This window comes from Rhincodon typus, chromosome 23 (genome assembly GCF_021869965.1).
Source record: "Rhincodon typus isolate 14 chromosome 23, sRhiTyp1.1, whole genome shotgun sequence".
Lineage (NCBI taxonomy): Eukaryota > Metazoa > Chordata > Chondrichthyes > Orectolobiformes > Rhincodontidae > Rhincodon > Rhincodon typus.
Window position 1 is genome coordinate 31,718,725 of NC_063354.1, and position 18,516 is coordinate 31,737,240.

The window sequence follows — 18,516 nt, forward strand, 5'->3', positions numbered from 1 at the left end:
TGATCTGGGGGGTTTGGTCAGTTTTACAGGCAGCTCTAACTTTTGCAAAAAATGAGCTTGAAAAGCTATCAAAGGCTTATGGAAATTCAGTTAATGCAAGTATCTTACTTTTGTGTTTAGATAATCGTTTGAGCTTGTTCAGCTAATTTCTGCCAGATTGTGCTGATAAAGCAACTGCTAACTACCCTGAAGTATTTAATGTTGATTAAGTGACTTGATGTTATCTAGAAATGTTGTTTAAAATCTCAACAAGGAACTAGTTTTGTTCATTTTATTTCCTTGTTTTAACAGCATTAATGTTTGCTAAAGTTTGATGCCATTGGTCCTGATCATTGTCACTATATATCCACACTATCACAAAGTGGTTGAGCTTGAGCACCTAGCTGCTAATTAGAGATAGCAATGGCACTACCAGACATGCTCTCATATAAGTGACAAGTGATGTTTTGAAAGTGATATTGTAGCACCTTCTGTTACTTCAGAATGCCAGCAGTCACAAGTCAATTCAAAGTCTTAATTACAGACCCTTGTTGTGTTTCCTGCATTTTTCCAGCACTTAGCACATCATAAAACTAGACGGATTGGATTCACTCTATAGACACAAGAGCTTCAGACAACTTGATAAGTTGAACAGATCATTTCAACTTCCATGTTAAGTCAGAAGAATATTTTGTCATTTACAAAATATAGCTGCTTGATATGTTGGCAACTAGTTACAGGTTACATTGAGATGATTGCAATAGAGACTTTAAGGAGGACCATGGTATTAGGTCTCATTCATTTGAGATCCTAAGCAGTTCTGTCTACAATTTCTTATGACATCGTCATAGTGTATGACACTGATGGCAGGCTTCATTATTAACCCTTACAGAACTATATACAACATTTCCCCACAATCGTTTTTCTCATTATTAATGTTACATATTAATGCTATATATATTGAATATATGTTACATTTACCACCGCCTAAACTCAGCCCAAGTCTCTAGCTTTACTACATTCAGGCAATCAGGAGACTTCATCATTCTCCAAGAAAACATTCTCTTTTGGTGTGGAAGGTTTCAAGTTTGCTGGATGGAAGGCCATTAACTTTGATTCTCTTCCTGACAGTCTGAGGTTTGTGGTTCCTTCCATTACTGAGTTCTCCTTTGGGTTCATCCCAATTGATAAGTGGTAGATTATTAATGTGTAATGGAATAAGATTCCTGCAGTTCCTTTGTGCAAATAAATTGTACAACTTGGTAGTATATGATCTCTGCTGGTCTGCACTTCTTCTTAGACTTCTTTTCCATTCCAATCCTTGATCCACAGCTGTTGCCTCTGTCCTAAGTGTGACAACTGTCACACATCGTCGAGCCTATTTTAGTATATGGCCTGTTTTGCATGATAGGATCACTCCTCAGTATATGTGTCTTCATAGTCCTGTAGACGTAAATATGGAGTTAACTTCTTTGATAGGATGACATGTCTTCAGCTTCCTGCCCATCAGTAACTATGATGGTGCAAGGCCACATTGGAATGTAGTGTATCATTGGAGTATCATTTCTCAGTGCCATTTAGAAGTCAGTATTCCTCTACAAGAGTGATATAACTGCCCTGACCCTACACATGGCTTCCCCATTTGATTGTGAAAATTTTGATGAACTTGTAACATGTTTACATCCAGAGCTGGCTCCAAATTGGCTGAAGGAGTCATGAGCTAACTCTGGCCCATTGTCCAAAACAACCACATCTGGGATACCATTGCAGATATATCATGCAAGACACAGATAAGCACATCTGTAGTTGTGATATGCAGCCTCCGATGGTTTTCTTCCTGAAGTGAAGCTGGAATGATCAATTGTTCATCATAGAAGATTAGGCCATCTACAACTGAAAAATGTTAGTGCTGAAAATAGGTTTTCATGGCTAACCCAATGGGCATTTGGTCTTGCAAATTTACAACACAATACCCATCTCTTGATGCACCTCAATCCCTCTGTCAGATTCTGTTTCTAGAGAACATATCTGCTGTTGTTTGCCCTGTTCTGTGCACGTACACAATTTCTGAGAACATAGAACAGTACAGAACAGGAAGAGGTCCTTTGATCCCCAATGACTGCACCGACCATGATGCCATTCTGAGCTAATCCCATTTGCCTGCACATGATACAGGTCCCTCTATTCCCCGTCTGTTCAAGTCTCTGTCTAAATGCCCCTTAAATGTTGCTATCATACCTGCCTCTATCACCTTCATTGGCAGTGCATTCCAAGCACTTACCATCCTCTGTGTAAAAAACTTGCCGTATACATCTTCTTTAAATTTTCTCTCTGTCACTTTAAACCTTTGCTCCCTAGTATTTGACATTTCCACCTGAAAAAGACTCCAACTATCCACCCTATCCCTGTGTCTCATAATTTTATATACTTCTATTAGGTCACCCCTCAGCCTTCACCCTCGAGTGAAAACAATCCAAGTTTGTCCAACCTCTCCTTATAACTAATATACACCAATCCAGGCAACATCCTGGTAAACCTTTATTGCACCCTTCCCAAACAAGTTCTGAAGAAGGGTCACTTAACTTGAAATGTTAACTCTGATTTCTCTCCACAGATGCTGCCAGATCTGCTGAACTTTTCCAGCAATTTCTGCTTTTGCTTCAGATTCACAGCTTCTGCTTCTGATTCACAGCTTCCGCAGTTCTTTCAGTTTTTATTCAACGCTTTGGACTACTGGATAAAGGGGGCATCTATAGTCTGTCACAGGTTCCCTGACTTTTCAGTTCTGAGCAGAAGGCCTTTTGAGAGAGAAATGTCTCCATGTGAAAGAAACTGTTCATTTCCACGAGTAGACGTACAAGATGGAATTTTCAACATTGCAACTCAGAAGGTGATAAAACTGTTCCATTTGTGATTATTGTTGCATCTTTCGGGTTTCATGAGCAAATACTTCAGTAAGGTTTTTGATGAAATCAGCAGATATGGAGAAAAAGCTCACAGTGACATTAGTAAGCAAATATAACCTTGAAACTTTAGAAATAGTGGAAATGTGAATCAATCATTAATTGTCTTTCAAAACCCAGTAATTTTATCAGAATAAGACTTCTTCTCTGTAGTTTTATATTAATCTACACGATAAGCTACTGGAACAACAGTTCAGAGTTATTTTTATAATGTTTTCTTCAGTGAAAATTTTATTATTGTAGTTATTTAGAAGAATAGAAACATATTTTCTCCATTTTTTTATATAACATATATATAACATGTTTTAGTTAAATCATTGTAAGTGCTTTTGGTCTTTAGTCAGTGTCACTGCCAAAGTGAGCACAAGCACTTGTTAAAGACCAGATTTTAAAAATTCAATGCACATCAACATTTTTCTGCAGAAATAAAGACTACGACCCAGAGAAAACAAGAAATAAAAAAAAGGAAGTATCCGTGCTGCAATACTTTCAGTTTTTTTAAAATTCATTCAAGAGCTTGAACTTTTTGAAATGCTCAGCTCCAATCCACATGCTTTATTTTCTGAAGATTTGTTGCCAGTTAATTCTAAAAGACTGTTTCCCAAAACAAAACCTTTGCTTTAGATCTGAGTAAATGATATAGAAAATGGGCGTTTCAGCCTGATTTCATGAGGCCTCATAAATCTTCACTAAATTAAAGCTCATCTCGTTTCCTCTCCTCCCCAATCTTTTGTCTTGCTAATGCACATTAGACATTGCCTGGCTACACCCTTTGAGGCTCTCAGAGGTGAGGCCATACAAAGCTGCAGATGTGGAGGCTTGACTGACCCTTGACCTTATGCTGCACATTTACATCAGCAACACTACCAAAACACAGGAATTTCACTATGTCCTGCATTCTGAAAGGATACAGAAAGTAGCAACCTTTGTTTTCCAAAACCTGTGTGGACTAATTCACAGAATAAATCTGCTGCTTAACTAAGTTAGTAAGATTTCAAAATTAACTTTGCTTAATATATGTATAATTTAAATCATGTAATAGAAGACTTGGACACAATGAGTGCGCCAGGCGATTCTTAATTTCTAAGCTCCACAGTCCAGATTGCAATGAAAGAAAGAAACGTTGATATTTTCAGAGATCTGACACATTTAATCTTAAATAAAGCAATTAAGTCTTTTGTAGCAAGACTGATGATGTATTGTCTGGAATATGATGCTGAAGAATTATGTACCAGTGCTGACTGTGCAGTTATCCAAGTTGTACAGTGCTGTTATGGCTCTATCTGATAGTAAGATTTCACAACAGTGAAGGGGAAAAGAAAAAAAAATCAACCCTGGTTAAATACCACTCTGAACCATCTCCCAGGGCTCAGTAAAAGGAGTCATCAATGCTGTTATCAAGCTATACCTACTCAATAATAAGCTGCTCGTCAAAACTCAGTTCAGTTTCAGCCAAAACCAGTCACTTCCAGATCTCATCACAGCCTTGATTCAGACGTGATCACATGTTGATTGCCTCCAAGGGCTGGTAAAATTAGCTGACCTTGACATTAGGGCAATATTCAACTGAGTACGCAATGAAGGGATACTACTAAAGCTGATGGCAAAGGGGATCAATGGCTGGAGTCATACCTGATGCAAAGTGAATGGCTACTATTGTCATAATTATCATGGCAAGAATTTCTTAGGAAAGGATCTTTGGGCCAACTACCATTAATTTAATCATTAACATTGGATTACAGGTGTTCAATTAAGGTTCTACAATGGGACGTTTCACTCACAACTCTCCTTAAAATGAAACAGCCACTGGGGGACCAAGTCCTGGATGAATATCATTCAAAGTACATAATGTTTGTAGAAAGTCCAGATGCCTCCCTTTAACCTTCAACGACACCACCACAACGGACTTCGTCAGCAGCCATATTCTGTAAGTAACCTTTGACCAGAGGGCGAACTAAGCCAAACACACTATGACTACAAGAACAGGAAAGAGGCTATTCTGCAATGACTGGCTCGTCTCCTGAGCTCTCAAAATTCCAGCATCCAAAGACGTCAAATTAGTAGAACATTCATAATTTTGCTTGGATGTCAGAACATTCAAGCAGTTCACTTGACTGGACTACTTTGCCACTGGACTGAATTCTTCAAGAACAATACGGGTTACACTGCAGCAACTCACCAAGATTATTTCAACAGCATCTCCTTCATGTAAAAACTAGCACTAAGAGCTTGAGCAGAAATGTTGTCTCAGGGCAATTAAAGCAGCAAGGTCAGGCAGATTGATCTGCAGATTGTGATATTGTGACCATCTACTATAACCATTCCCCAACACAGTGGAAGTGAAATAGTGAATACTATTTTGACTTAACTCCTCAAATGACATATTCAGGTATAAAAACCACAGAAACATGGAAAATAGAAGCAAGAGTGGACATTCAGCCCTTTGAGCCTGCTCCACTATTCAATATGATCATGGTTGGTCATCCACCTCAGTCAACTGTTCCGACTTTCTCCCCAAATCCTTTGATCACTTAAGTCCTAAGAACAACACCAAACTCATTCTTGAAAATATTCATTGTTTTTCCCTCATCTGCATTCTGAATTTCACAGGCTCACCAGTCTCTGGAATAAGAAATCATGCACAGTATGCACAGTAATTATTAAAAAAATGGACACACTCAAATCTCAACTATGGACAATTCTAAGTTGTTGGCTAATTCATCACATGATATGATCTGGCCAACTTCAGCACAGCAGAAAGTCTCACAAATCTTAGATACTTCCAATTGAAGTGATCCTAACTTATTGTTTTTGTATAATGCAAGGACTTAGTGTGACTATATAATGTACAGCCCATTTTACCTCTCTCCTGATTTCACTCTTTTTGAAGCAAAAATCTACCTATCGTGCTCCAACTTTTGCAAAATAAATCTTATTTTCAAATTTTCAAATCACTGCAAGTTCCATTTTAATTCAGCATTGTCTAGTCAACTTGTCCTTCAATGCATAAGATATCTTTCATGTACCGAAATGTCAATGCCAAATTTCGATTTGGGAATGTAACCAGTTATAATAGAACGAATGGCAATGTACAGTTTCACAAAGCTAAAGTTCTAAATGAACAATCAGCAACATCTTCTTTCTGTAAGGGGAGGGGGGTGTCATGATACTTTGACAAAACACAGCAGACTGAATGCACTCTGTTCAATATTCTCAATCTAAATTGTGCCAGTGAAATGTCAACAAAAGTAACTGTCTCAAATGGGCTATTCAGGACCAAATTCAGGAGTCAGAAAAACACAAAGAAGCAAAAAAAAACTGCTCCTGGACAATCTGTAGAATCTTCAGATCCCACCCCAGCTCGTGCTGCATCCAATCCCCCCATTCAACACCTGGCACAGACTCCAATCGTTACATCCCAATTCCCACCTCCTCAAGCCCCAATGCACACGTCCACCAATTCCTTTTAAAACTAATATTAAATTTGTGCTGGAATAATTATTAGGCCCTTAGGGGGTACATGATGATTTATCTGTACAAAAAGATTGCAGTGTTTGGTCTCTGCGTTCTCAGCAACAAAAACTTAAACTTGATAACCACCGCCTCAAAATAGCTTCCTTTTAATTTTTGTAGTTCATCTCTTCTTCATTGTACATGAGCCAACTGCTGCAAAAGAAATATAACACTCCAACAAAGGCCTGATCCATTGTTTGGGCTAGTGTGAAAATAAACACTGTTGAGGAATTAAATAAAGAAACATAGTGGAGTCTTCAAAAATAACACCATTTATTTGCGAACCTTTTTAATCCTTAGTTATGAAAGATCATTATTTGTAATAAGTGTCTGAAATATCACCTACAAAAGATTTCCCACTTTACTTTTGTCTAGATCATCATATTTCGTCAGTTCAAACAGATCTTTTTGAAGGTGTTTTGCACATTACCTTGGAGTCAAGTTAGGATATTTCCTTAAAGTCAAATTAGGCACAATGCTACTTCCATCTTCAGGTTTGATTGGGGGCAATCAAAAATAATTAACTTTTCAGAAAAGCATGATTTAAATCAAAATCTGGATTCAAAATATTTTCATTCTGGAGATTTACCTTCAAGAAAAGTGATGCCAATGGGCTCCATGCCAATATCTGGATACCGGTGCACATTGTCTTGTTTTCAATAATGTATCAAACATATGTGAATCCAGTATATCTAGTGTGACAGCTGATAGGTAACAGACTTTTAAATAAACACAGAGAATGCTGGAGAAATTCAGAAGGTCTGACAGCATCTGTAGAGATGGATACAAACTTAACGTTTTGAGTCCCATATGGCTCTTCTTCAGAACATCTGAATGCATTTTTCTTAAGGGGGCACTTCTCCATGAATAAAATAACTGTGTAACGTTTCAAGGTGTAGAGCTGGATGAACATAGCAGGCCAAGCAGCATCATAGGAGCAGGAAGGCTGATGTTTCGGGCCTAGACCCTTCATCAGCCTTCCTGCTCCTATGATGCTGCTTGGTCTGCTGTGTTCATCCAGCTCTACACCTTGTTATCTCAGATTCTCTAGCATCTGCAGTTCCTACTATCTCTGTGTAATGTTTGATTTGTTATTGACATAATGCACTGATAGAAATCACATTGAAAAGCACAATTATTAGCACTTGATTGCAACATCATTCTGACAAAATTACACTGGATTCTTTTGATCCAAATAATGAAGTTTAGTCAATCATATTTCATAAAGTTAATGGCTCTTTAATACCTCATTAATGTGCTTCTGTACCAACTAATCAAAGGAATCTGTTTCCCAGCTGGTCTCAGATTGGAGAGGGGGTGTGATCATGCTGGATGTTGAGGGAGACGTGAGAAGCATTTGTCTGATCCTGGTGAAACTCTAGCAAACATGCATCTAGTCTGTCAGATTTCTATGCTAATCTAGTCATTTAATGCTCCAGAGATCTATTTCCCTTGTGGTGCTGAACATGAGCAATCATGGTGGTGTGTGTGGTGTGGGAAGGGGAGGTTTTGCATCTGAATCATTCATATTCTACAAGTCACTATAATGCTGGGAAAGCTCTTACCCTCCCATTCTCCACACTCAATGAAGTTTGGAATTAAAAGTCAGAACAAGTCTTTCTTTACATGAAATTAAAAAAAGCTGAACTAGAATGAGTGTTTACTCAATTGTGCAAATTTATCGCAAAAATGGCAATATGGTTTGAGTGTTGCATCCTGATATACTGAACTGTGACTTGAACACATAGTGCCATTATAAAGTATAACCATTTGACGTAGATGTGTTGATAATGTGAAACAGATCTATATACCATATCATGTTCTTCAAGGTAAAATTGATTATCAACACAGATTGTAGTGAGTACATATTTGGTGCGATTGATATTGTTTGGAAACACTTCTAATGTGGAAGATAGTGGAATTAAAATATTTCATTTTTATGCATGCTTATTATTTTAATCAGAATAAAAAAGGTTAACTTGATCAAATTATGGAAATAAACAGAGTTATGTGGATGATAGAACCCTGATTCATTTCTGAACTTGACAATGATTGAGGTCGCCCTGGGGAGCAGCATGGTAAATAGATTGAAGCAGTAAAAAGATCAAAAAGACAGAAAGGATAGATCCATTTTTATTTGAAGTGTATATCAACATTTAAGATTTTCCTAACAAAATTATTAAAGGGACTATCTTCATGAAGCTGCCTCTACCAAATCCTTTTAAACTCATATTAGTCTAGCATCAATTTTTGTTATCTATTTCTTTGAATATATTATTGTGTCACTTTTGCATAGTTTGATGCCATAAAAAAAGGGTGTGAGTTTGTTTTTTGCAAAAATAATGATCATAGAAATCAGTTGAATTTGCTGCTTGGTTACCTGTTTGGCCTGGTTTTACACTCTAATTTGTTTATTTTGTTTAAAGTGACAACCTTTAGTCATGAGTGAAGTGGAATCAGTTTAAAACCGATGCTATTTCCTGGGAAATGTGGAGGAATATGGTAGACTCTGATAAGTTGAATAGAGAAATATATTAATATATGAGAGCCAAGGTGATGATATACTGTAAAATTAACTGCTTGTCAAACATACATTGGTCCCACTGCTGTAAAATGTCATTTGACTACTGGAATTCATTAAAAAAGTTGTATTTTCTACCTACAATCTAAAATTGTTTTCTTTCAGTATATATATATTTAAAATGAGCTGTAAATAATTAAAGCTAGCTCTTTTGTAATAAATGAAGATACAGGAATACACAAGTTCCACTCAATGATACTGGATCCTGGCAGTCGAAGTACTCAAACTATTTGGTTTGGCTATTTGCTACTTTGTCTATATGGTAAATTAATTGACAGTACATACAATTTTTAGTGCTTTCATTTATTATGTTTCTCATATTCATCTGCAAGTACTTCCATATTGATGTATCCATAAAATCATTAAGACTAACTGCAAGAAAAGAGCTTGGGGACTTACAATGAGAAAACAGATACAAGAAAGGAATTCCTAAAAAATGCTCAGTCTATACAATTACTAAGCAACACATCTGCAAATGTAGTCTGGGACTCTGTTCCAAATCCCTTCAATGGGTTGCTGATGATTTTTTTTATGATGGACCAGTGTCAAACAGCCATTTGGCCACCAACTGCAACATCAATAAGATCCATTGCCAAAGATGGAACATGAAGAATTCACAAAATACATTTGCACACACAATTGGCTTTTAAATGCCACAGGAATTTGATTTCTTTCACTTGCGGACAACAGCTTAGTGTATATGATAAATGAATGTGTCTCTTCAAAAGAAACTCAATGACAAATCCTATCTCCTTAAAGTGAAAACCCCAATTCCCTCAATAATTAATTGTTCAGCTGGGATCAAGACTTAGATCCTCATCAGATTCAACCAATTTTCTGAGGTTAATTTCAAGTGAGACTGTTTTACTACTTAACAGCCCTTTTATCAGTGATTTATTGCTAAAAGGTACTAATACTTCTATCAATATTGGCAGCATTGGTGGCCCAAAGCAGGAAATATGTCAGGCAAGTGTGAAGCATTTGTAAATATCAACCTGTAGAATGACATTTGAATTCTATCACACCTTAATCAGTTTCGACTAACAAACTACTGCAGAACTTGAGATCGTGGGTCATTCTTTTTAACAATGGAAACTCCGTGTTCTCAGCATATAAAACAAACTGCTGGAATGCAGTAGGGACTTTTTAAATATTGAAACTATGTCATTAAGGGCCGGTGTGCAAGAATTTTTCCACAGTCCCAGTGGCAACAGACATTCAGATTTTTGTAGATCTTCTGAGCTGCTTTCAAGTTTCTTTTTTGATTAAATTCATGGAGGTAAAATACTTCCCCTTCAGTGCACGTTTTTGGTGCAGCCGCCACGATATGGAATAAGGGAATGGGAAAGAGTGAAGCCTGGAATTTCTAAGTTTCTACTTGAGTGCCTCGGTAGGAACTCATTTTCTTAAAAACAAATTTGAATTTATATACAGCCTTTGATGTAGAAAACTATCTGAAAAGGGTGTAATTATCAAAATTGGGCACTAGGGTAAGGGAAATATTACTGAGGGTCAGTGCATGTATGGGGACAGAGGTGGGATTTAAGGACGACCCATAAAGTAGTGATAACAGTGGAGAGATGCAGAGGGTTATGAATTTCACAACCCATCTGAAGGCATGGCCATCAGTAGGGGATTGATACTGGGTGTACAAAAGGTAAGAATTGGAAGAATGGAGAGTTTTAAAGGAATTGAAGGGCTGGAGAAAGATATGTTGAGGCCACAACCCAAGAGGGAGAAACCAGTAAAACTTGTGAATGACACATATTGGTCTGGCTCATCTTGTGTGTCTGAAGATGGAGCTCAGGTATGACCAGTAAGTTCATTACCAAATATTGCCAGCTTCTTTTTAAAACAAGTTTAAAACTTCCGTTGACCACATTTGAAGTATTGTGTGCCGTTCTATAGGAAGGATGTGGAGGCTGAGGAAAGGGTGCAAAAAAGGTTTACAAGGATGTTGCCTGGATTGGAGTGTATCTAACTATGAAGAGAGGTTGGACAAACTTGGATTGTTTTTGCTAAAGCATCTGAGGCTGAGGGGCAACCTGACAGAAGTATATAAAATTATAAAAGGCATGGATAGGGTGGTTAGTTGGAGTCTTTTTCAGGATGGAAGCATCAAATAATAGGTTTAAGGAGGGAGGGATAAAGTTTAAAGGAGATGTATGAGGAAAATGTTTTATACAATGAGTGGTAGGTGCCTGGATCACGCTGCTAGGGAAGGTGGTAGAAGCAGATATGACAGCAATGTTTAAGAGGCATTTAGATCAACCCACAAACAAGCAGGGAATAAAGGGCTTTGTGCAGGAAGATGGTATTATGGTTGGCACAGACATGGTGGGCCAAAGAGCCTGTTCCTGTGCTGTGCTGTTCTTTGCTCAATGTTCTATGTTGAGTGGGATTTAAACATAAGGTTAACAATTTTAAGTTGCATGTTTTGGCAAACTGGAAGCCTATGTAGGTCAGCAAGAAGAGGATTGATGAGTGAGTAAGACTTGGTGCAGGTAGAATATGGCAGCAGATTGTTAGAGGAGATGATATTTACAGAACATGAAACTGAAGAGGTTGCCAATGTTATGGTTAGTCTGGTTCAAGTGTTTAACTTGCAAACACTTGGACTTTTAGGTTAATACAAAATGCTTCATGGTGTCTGCGGATTCAATTTTGTAAAAGAGCATGCAACATTTCACAACCATAATACACCCAAACCAGACTGAGTAACAACAGCTGCGTTAACTCAGTCTGCATCAAGGGTTGGGGGGTGTGGGTTGGATGAGAGCATCAGTGAGGCACAAAATTGGGATGCCACCATTCAGTTTTGTACCAGACAGTCTGGCTTTCAAGTGGACTGTCTAAAATATTACCAGACACCAAGTGATTAGGACTAAAAACAGAAATATTACCACTTTAGTGTGTGGTAAATACATCAAATATGAATGCTTTTAAATATATTTTCTTAACAGGAAAGGAAAAATATTATAAGGCATAACAAATTGCTGGCTGAGCTGGAGTTGATAGATTGCCACCTCTCAAACTGAGGATTAGACCATTCAAGCTCCATTTTAATGTTTGGGCACAAAAGGCAATCTGACATATAAGGGAAGTAGCAAGGGAATGCTGTGTGAAGCTCCTTTCTATGTAAAATTCCAATGGCACTATTTTAGGTAAATGCAGGATGTTATCATGGTGCATTAGACAATAGTAGTTAATCACAAAACAGTGATCATAATTGTCTAAACAAGTGATAATGACTGCATTTTAAAGGTTATATATTGAATGTGCAGTTCTTTCACTAGCCTGTAAAATGTGCTATGGCGTGATAGCATCATGAGTTCTCACTTTTTGTTCCTTTCCAGTTTTGGATCAAAACTAGAAGGTATCAACTTGATGGTATGTCTTCAAACATTAGTACAGAATACTTGATTGTCTTCTAGGTAATAGTTGCAGTTAGTTCCCTTTTATTACTTATCAATTGTGGGAATTAGCACAATTTTCCCTTCTTCACAGTAATTCTCAAACTGCATATATTTTAAAAAAATAAGAGATCTATGCCATTTTAAATTATTCAGAAAATAAAGTTTCATTTTGAAAGGGGTTACATAACTCTAAGGCAAGAGATGCTCTTTTATTTTCTTAAGTATGAGGTGGTAACAAGCCGTACACATTGGGAATGTCTCAGCATTGATACCTTTTCTGTCCTGAGTTAGCTAAGCTCAGTTGGGAAGTATATATATTTACTTTTAGTGACTCTGGATTAGAGATTGACAAAAAGTAAAGCAGAATTCCAAAACCAGTTCATTGTTCAATGACCTGTGATGGAAGCTGCCTGCGTATGGATGCCAAATAAAGAAGAAAGATGGAGTTCAGTTGCAATACCCTTCTTGAATAACCTTTGAGAACAATAACAACTGGAAATAATTTATCCCACTTAGAAATCTATGAAGAGCTTATTTACAAATTACAAATTATTTTCTTATTGCCCTAATTCTCTGTCCAGAAGATCCTCTTAAACACTTCCCACAGAATTACACAGATTGCACCTCTTCACCCTGCTTCAGATGGACCATGTTATGAGAAATTATGTAACAAACAAAAGTCAGGTGCTGCACACAAAGTTAGCTCTATATTGCAACTTTGGGTCAATTTACTTATAAACATAATACAATTGACAAACAGTTACCATTGGGCAATGAGGTAATGGATCATAAATAATCAAGATTGATTAAGGAGCAATTCAAAAATCAGTGGGTTTCATGCATTTCTCGAAGATTTCAGGAGTTTTGTGATTTTTACAGGACCCAAGGATTTGTCAGACCGAGCATGTCTTATGCCTTGATGAAGGATTTAAACGTTGACTGTGATCAGGTTTTCTCCTTCATTGAAGCCAATGTGTAATCACTTCAAGAGGCTATTGATCATGTAGTGCATTGCACCGAGAAATGGCCATGTCATCATTAGTCTTCCAATTTTGTAATATAGTCTCGTCCCCTAATAAAGTAGGTAATCCAATAAATATTATTACCTCTAGCAAAGAATATAAAAGTGATAAATCTCCAGAATCAATAATATGGAATCGTATGAAATCTTATGATTAGAAATCATTGGGAGAAACTTAATAAAATCCATCAAAAATTGTTGACTTCCAGACATTCCTATAAAAGATGAGAAAGGGTGGTGACAGCATTCACTTCTCTAACAGAAGCTGGATCCCTGAAGACCCATTGTTAATGTCCTGCACGGAGGATAGTAATTCTCAAACAGCAGTACTGTAATGGTGCATTGGGAGTTTCCCTTACTATTAGCATTCCCAGTTTCTAAATTTAGGTTCCTCTTCAAATTTATTTCTTAATTTTGGGCATTCAGGAGTTGAGTCTCATCTTTGCTCTATTTTAGCACTAATGTAACATATTCATGTTAATTTCCTCTCTGTTATTTTAACAGTTATTCACCTTGGTTATTGGTGATGTCAATGAGAAGCACAGACAGGGAGATAATGCAAAATACATAACTAATTTGCTAAAAGTAGTGCAGGCGAAATTAAATTGTTCTCAGTTTCTAATGAGTTTTATTCCAAAAAATGACAAATTATGATTGAAGAGATAACTATGAAGAGAAAGTAGCATGCCTGTATCTTTAAAAAAGAATAATTTACACTTTGATTCACACACCTTAGAATTTGATGGTGCATTTATATCTCTGAAAGGAGCCACTCAGTCTCTCAGTAGGTTGCATTTTCTTCAGCATTATTTGTGATCCAAAATGCACTGCCCAAAAAGGATGATGGAATTAGATTCCATGATAACTTTCAAAAAGGTATTGGCTGAGTAACTGAAGTAAAAAGATATGCAAAGTTAAAGTGAAATGACAGAAACGTCATTAGATAACTGTTCCACAGAGCCAGGCAAACGTAAAGTACCAAATATCCTTCTGTTGTTGAACATGTTTTCTATGATTCTGTGGTTAGGCTTAAGTCTAATCAACCCATTTCTGAGGCCCAGTAGGCTCACTGATGCCCAGTTTGGGTTCCACTGGGACCACTCAGCTCCTGATCCCATCACAGCCTTGCTTCAAACATGGACTAAGGAGTTAAAATCCAGAGGTGAGGTGAGAGTAACAGCCCTTGACACAAAAGAGCATTTGACTGAGTATGGCATCAAGAAGCCCTAATACATCTAGAATCAATGGTAATTGTGGCAAACTCTCCGCTCATTGGAATCACACCTGGCCCAAAGAAGATGGCCATGGTTATTGGAGGTCAGTCATCTCAGCTCCAGGACATCTCTGCAGGAGTTTCTCAGGGCAGTATCCTAAGCCCAACCATCTTCAGCTGCTTCATCGATGACCTTCCCTCCATCACAAGGTCAGAAGTGGTGACGTCCACTAATGATTCAACATCATTCACATCTCCTCAATCGTGGAAGCATACTATGTTCAAAGGCAACAAGATTTGGACAATATCCAGGCTTGGGCTGACAGGTTGAAACTAACATTTGCACCACACAAATGCCAGGCAGTGATCATCTCCAATAAGAGGTAATCTAGCCATCATCCTTGACATTCAATCGTATTACCATCATTGCATCCTCCATTATTAACATCCTGGGATTTACTATTGACAGAAACAGGACTAGCCATATAAATACAGTGGCTACAAGCAGTGGTCAAAGGCTGGGATACTGGAGCGAGTAACTCACTTCCTGACTCCCTAGTGCATGTCCTCCATCTCCAAGGCACATTTCAGGAATGTGATGGAATATTCACCACTTGCTTGGATGAGTGCAGCTCCAAAATGGTCAAGAAGCTTAACCCCATCCAGGAGAAAGCAGCCCCTGCTTGATTGACACCATGCACACAAACATTCACTTTCCTCCACTATCAAATTCAGCAGTGTGTGTGATTTACAAGATGCACTGCAAGAATTCACCAAAGAACCTTAGCACCTTCTAAACCCATGACCACTTCCATCTAGAAGGAAAAGGACAGGGAATACATGAGATCAACATTACCTGCAATTTCTACTCCAAGCCAATCACCACTCTGAATTGGACGTTTATCGTTATTCCTTCACTGTGGCTGGGTCAAAATCAGGGAATTTCTTCCCTGACAGCATTGTGGATCTACCTACAGTAATGGGCCGCAGCATTTCAAGAAAGAAGCGACTCTCTACCACCCTCTCAATGGCAACCTGGGATGGGTAAAAATTGCAAGTCCAGCCAATGCTTCTTACGATCCACAAGTGAATAAAATATATTTAATTTGATTTTATATCGGATTTGTGGCATGAGGAGTGGCTGTTACCCAGGTTCTTTCACAAAGACAAAACCCAAACCTGCACGAGACTGTTTCATCATTGCAAAGTAGCATGGACAAGATCGTTGACCATTTCAGATACAAACCAAAGAAGAAAGGAAAAAATTGTAATTTGATACTTCCCCACAGGAAGGGCATTATTCCTGAAGGCTCATCTCTCAAAAATAGTATGGTATCCATCATGAATAATATTTTGAATCTTTGGAAATTTCCCTTCTGTGACAAATCTCCTTGTTTACGTGATCAAAGTGTTTCACATAAAGCACTATGTTTCACAACATTGTGTATATAGCAATACAGTTTGAAAACTTGGGAAAATGATTAAATGTAATTTTGGAAATGAAAGTAATATTGGCATACTTAAAAACAGACATCCCTTATAACTACAACCATTAACTTGCCTAGATATCAAATTTCAAATTTGCTATAAGTTAATTTTGGGTGGCACAGTGGCTCAGTGGTTAGCACTGATACCCCACAGCACCAGGGACCCAGGTTCAATTCCAGCTTTGGGCGACTGTCTGTGTGGAGTTTGCACATTCTCCCTGTGTCTGCGTGGGTTTCCTCCAGGTGCTCCGGTTTCCTCCCATAAAGATGTGCAGGTTAGGTGGATTGGCCATGCTAAATTGCCCATAGTGCCCAGGGATGTTTAGGTTAGCTGGGTTAGACATGTGAAATGCAGGGGTGGGGCAATGGGTCTTGGTGAAATACTCTTCAGAGGGGTGGTGTGGACTTGTTGGGTTGAATGGCCTGTTTCCACTCTGTAGGGATTCTATGATGATTAATTTGAATAATTTTATAAACATTATAACAATCTGTTACTTCATCAAACATATATTTTGGAAGTGAAAGGGTAAAGCCCTCATATGGTCTGACTTTGGACAGGACAAGCTGGAATAAAATTCCAACCAGAGGTTTATTAAATTGTAACAAACATGTAGTTACTCAGTAACATAATCCTTTACCTTGTTCCTCACTACACACTATCTTATTTTGAAGACACTTGCCGTGAAATATTTATACTTTCGCCACAGGGAATGATTGCATTTCTCAATATTCCTGAGCTTATGATGCAGTGACAATCAAGTTTCCCGGTGTATGAGGATGAATGTTTTGGGTACAGTTGGTTACACAATACTGTTCCAACTACAAATCAAGGGAGAATATTTATTTAGTAAAATAACCCGAGTACGTTTCAGCCACAGGGGCAACTTTTTTCACATATAGGATGGTGCATGTATGGAATGAGCTGCCAGAGGAGGTGGTGGAGGCTGGTACAATTACAACATTTAAAAGGCATCTGGATGGGTATATGAATAGGAAGGGTTTAGTGGGATAGGGACCAAATGCTGCCAAATGCGACTAGATTAATTTGGGATATCTGGTCGGCAAGGGCAAGTTGGACTGAAGGTCTATTTCCATGCTGTATAACTCTATAACTCTTTGATATCCTGGGGATTTTAAACATTCTGTGGCCGAGACTGTTCTGCATAAGGCTATTTTTCACCAATTTACTCGACTAATTAAAACGAAATGAAAACAAAACAAGCACAAAAATAAACAGTAAATATTGCTGGGATCAAACTGTAATACAACACATCTTGTGCTTTTGTAAAACTAAGCACTAAATATGCTTTGATGTGTATGCATCTAATCTGACTGAAAATATTTCAACCACGAGTGAATCTGTAAATGAGTGTGGTCAAGACAATTTGTTCTTAATATTGCAGTGAAATGTGAATTTGTGGTGGTATCAATTAAATGTATCAATGGAGAGAGTGAGAGAGAGAGAGACAGAGAGAGAGGAGAGAGGGAGAGAGGGGGGATTCTTATAAGGGGGTCTGGGCAATGTGGGCTATGGCAAGATTTGTGGCAGAACCAGATGAGGAATCCAATGAGGCCCAGCTCTACTGGATGCTAAGCTTCTTGCATGTAAGAAAATAACGCACCGCACGTATCATTAGATCTTGAGTGAGAATGTGGCTAGGGATCATTAACTGCAACACTTGTGTATTACTTTTTTTCCCTCATTTCACACTCTGGCGAGTTATCACTGGTTTAGACTGTGAAAACAAAATGAAATAATACAAAAATATATTGACTGATATTTCTTACAGAGTGACTACCACCAGAACCCAGTAAAAACACAACTATGGTTAAAAAGACCAAATGACTTTCAGTCAAAATAAATACACACAATTTTTAACACTGTAATTACCACATGGTTTTAACATCTTTGCTTATACTGATACTGCCTGGCTAAGCTAGTACATTTGGCCTTTACTTTATTGGACCTCTCAGAGTCTGACTGCTCTGTTATTCTCCCAGTTGTTCCGATACACCTTACAGTGTCCAGTTACTCTAATATGTTTTCAAATATTGAGTCACTGAGTGATAATGATACCTTTTCAAACTGAGTTTGATATGTCAGGATTTCCCAAACTGTAGGTTGTGACCGTCAGTGAGGTCAGCTGACAAAATTTGTGAGTCATAGCTCCCAAACCTGTGCTATGGAGAATATAGCAAAGTCCAGGACAGTGGTGGCAGATGTGAAAAACGTCAAAGCCAGGCTCAATTTGTTGAGTATCTGTCAATTGGGATGGTCTGTACACAGATCAGCCAATCTGACACACACTATCCCCATTGATAGCCTAATTTGCCAATCGTTGC